Genomic DNA, 3,889 nt, shown 5'->3' with positions numbered 1-3,889 from the left:
CAGGTCTCGATACGACACGTCGCTGAATGCTTCGACGTCGATGCCAGTTGCCGTACAGTTCTAAGGCGGTGTCGTTGTACCCTTACAGCTAAGGAACCGTCTTCCCTTTCTAATGTCACAGGTGGTCGGCCCTGCCCTGGTCTGTGGTAGACAATTTCGGTCTCTATAAACTGTCGCCACTTCCGGGAAACAACAGAACGATTCATTTTAAGCCATCATGCGTGGTCGGTTTGCGACTGTCCTGCTTCTATTCCTCCTACGCCTCTCCGCTGCAGACACTCTTGACAGGCATCTCCTCTGTGCCATATTGCTCCGTCTGTGACTGTGTACAAAGATAATGTGGATGTGGGAGTACCTGATAAATACTGTTCCGTTTGATGGGTGCCTGACGACATCGCTGGCGTGGTTGTCCGTTGAGCGGAATGCCATCTTCCGTGCAGAACGCTATCCCACGAACATCTCTTGACATTTGGTATGATTATACCTCGGCTCAGACACAGGACGGGGAAATAGCAATTTGTTGCTTTAATTATGGACACCAATGTATTTGACTGAAAGTGGGATATATTTTTGTCAAGGGAAGGTATAAGTTTATTTAGGAAGGCATTTTCTTATGAGATGTAGTCCTGCCGATAAACACTGTCATCAATATTACCTGAAAGATTCTTTGAGAAATTTTAATTACATATTGGCACCTCGGGAGGAAATGTGCAGCGGTTAAAATATCCTGCGTGTAGAGGCCTGTCTTTGTGAGTAATTAAAAGACAAAGAGGCTCTCAGTTACAAAGATTTTATTTAAGAACAAAGTACGTAAACAGTGGAAGATAGTATCATGACTTGTAACGGGACGGACCATGTCAACGTAGGTGGACGTTTTAGCGACGTGCAGTGCGCTAGACAAATTACCCTGCGTGATGCTACGAAGATTTTTTCAAAACAGTTTATTTGTCGAGCTGGGGGAAATCGTCACCACTGTTACATTACTAAATCAGTTAAATAACTGTCACCATAACTGCTTTGACTTGTGAGGCTATTTTAACTTCTTACAACTAAGAATTCAGTAGCTAATCGGTTGTAGCAATCCAAAAAAGTTCCAGAATCTCACCACTGCACTGGAATGGAGGGCTATTCGGAAAGTAAGGAACGATATGTCAGGAAATGGAAACCACAGTGAAAATCAAAACTGTATTATTTGAAACAGTTAGCTACAACTTCCAGCTACTTATCTCCACAGTCGCCGATCCCACTTACGTGCTTGTCGTAGCGTTGTACTAATTTTCCAATACCCTCGTTACGGAAGCCAACCGCCAGTGCTTTCCGCCAATTCTCTACGCTGGCCCACAGCTCGTTGTCGGTGCCAAAATGTTGTCTTCTTAACCAGTGGTTCACGTGAGCAGAGATGAAACTCAGAGGGAGACAGTTACGGGCTGTATTTTGGCTAATCAAATATTTCCAATTGAAAACGATGCAAGAGCATCGTCATTGCTCTTGCAGAATGCGGCTGATAATTGTCTTGAAGAAGAAAGCGCACAACAGTTATGTAATGTTGACTGCCTAGCTTCAGGCGAAATTTCTCACCGGCCCCTCGTTCTTGGCGGGAGACTCCATTGTTATAGGTATCTTTAAGTGCTCCCTGTGTGCTCAGAACTAAGAAGAACGACGTAATAGATCGATGGGCGTACTAGAGACACTGCCCAGCACATCTGTGCAAAACGTCATCGTATTGTCACTGTGGTTTCCATTTCGCGACCCATCGTTCCTTACTTTCCAAATAACCCTCGTATATACAACTGAACGGGCATTTAAAGACTTCCGCCTATAACCTCCATACAGTACAGGGTGTTTGGAAATTCTCATTACAAATCTCTGTTACTTGTAGAGAGAAGTGATTAGGTAATACTTTGAATGGGAACCCACGTCCGGAACACACCATTCTATAATGATAAAGTTAAATAAAATTACAGTGTCTAAAAGTTTTTATTTTTTTAAACAGTCCCAAGTAAAGTGTTCTATCTTTTACAATAAGTTAGTGTGAAGGAAACCTCTATGACTATGTCAAACAAGCACAAGTGTAATGTCTGTGATTCGTTGGAAGGAGAGAGTATTTTGTGAAAATATTAATGGTTCAAATGGCTCTAAGCACTATGGGACTTAACATCTGAGGTCATCAGTCCTCTACGCGTAGAACTACTTAGACCTAACGAACCTAAGGACATCACACACAGCCATGCCCAAGGGAGGATTCGAACTTGCGACTGTAACAGCAGCGCGGTTTCGTACTGAAGCACCTAGAACCGCTCGGTCACAGGTGCCGACGAAGTACTAATAATTTTATGAAAAACAAAATATAGAAATGAATGTACTCTACAAGTGTAATGACTGTAACATTCTAAGGGTATCAGAATATTTAGTTCATTTAAACATTTTGAAATCTTAAAGTTAGGGAATCCACTATGGGTTTTCGACCGTCATTTTTTTGGATGACCTTGGCGCGAGCACAGCAAGGGAGGAAAACAATGATAATCAGTTGCAGTCGAGCCTGGACTTTAGCCTTAAACAATAACAGGTCGATGTGAAAATGCTTAATATTCTGTTTGACAGTAGTTTATAATTCCTCAAGTCGTCTCGAGTTTATTTTCTGTAGGAAAGTAGGAATATCCGACTGGTTTTATATGATGGAATATGGAGCCGATGATGCAGCAGGTTAACATGGCTACCGCAGTTGGGTGGCACTTATAAATTAACTCCATGACTGGAGACATGAAGAGCCTATTCAATTTTTCATAGAGCAAGCACCAACTATAACACAGATACGTCTGCAACGAACAATGCAAGACATTTTCGTATCTTTAGCAGTGTATCAGAATGTTATAGTCCAATCCATGGTTTGGCAAAGTTCTAATACAGTTTTGTTAAAAATATTTGTTAGAATCATTGTCCCAAACTTATATAGCGATCCAAAGTTCCCTGCCTATTTTGTTAAATGTAAATTTTGTGTCACTCTGTACGTTCAAAAGACCGTACGTAATTAATTTTGCTATTGCAACAATCTTGCTGTGTCATATGAAAGTAACTTCCAAGAGTAATTGTTTACTTGCAATTTGAAGAGGCAAGAAGTGTGGTCGCTTTGATATGTCAAATTAAACTTCATTTTAATGAGATTTCTTACCTTGAAATTTGCTTTATCAGAATATTAACTTCACGTAATTATTCAGAGTAAAAAAGGCAGGCGTTAAGCCACTTAAGAATATCTCAGTCTGCATCTATCTTGTTTCCAAGTAAAATTGTTGTCAAAAAAGTCATTAACACAAATTTACGTCTGGCAGATTTAAAGAAGTATAAACTGAAATAAAGTATTGAAATTGCTCCTTGAGAGCTGGTGACCATAGCAATCTTCGTAGATATAGTTTTCCTATAATGGATCTGTCGTAAGGCTATATAGCTGAAAGCTGTTTGCTGCAGGAGTGCGAATAAAACCAAGTCCAGGTAGGTCATATAAACTTTTCCGTGTGTAATAACTTGTGTTGCTTACCAACACTGAAAATCGAACCCCAGTATCCATACCTCGTTTTGGAGACAAATTTAAAACATAAATAGTAGCCTTGCTAATAATAGTAGTCGGTTAGATAACACACGTCAACATTTTTTTAGAGATTGTTGTTACTGTTAGTAAAAACAGTGTAACGTCGTGCAGTTTTATTGAAAATGCTATATGGGCGAACTGAAAGCTGTGTTTTTCTGAGAAGCGACTTGTAGTCAACGCCGGAGGGACGAAGGTTCATCTTTTTGTGAGGCAGTCCCAGCAGGTAGAGGTACATGCGCGGGGTGCCGAAAACCCGAGCGCAAAGTGGATTCACCTTCGGTAGGGTGGCTAACGCTGCAAAACGGT

This window comes from Schistocerca nitens, chromosome 1 (genome assembly GCF_023898315.1).
Source record: "Schistocerca nitens isolate TAMUIC-IGC-003100 chromosome 1, iqSchNite1.1, whole genome shotgun sequence".
NCBI classification, from domain to species: domain Eukaryota; kingdom Metazoa; phylum Arthropoda; class Insecta; order Orthoptera; family Acrididae; genus Schistocerca; species Schistocerca nitens.
This window is presented reverse-complemented; position numbering follows the sequence as displayed.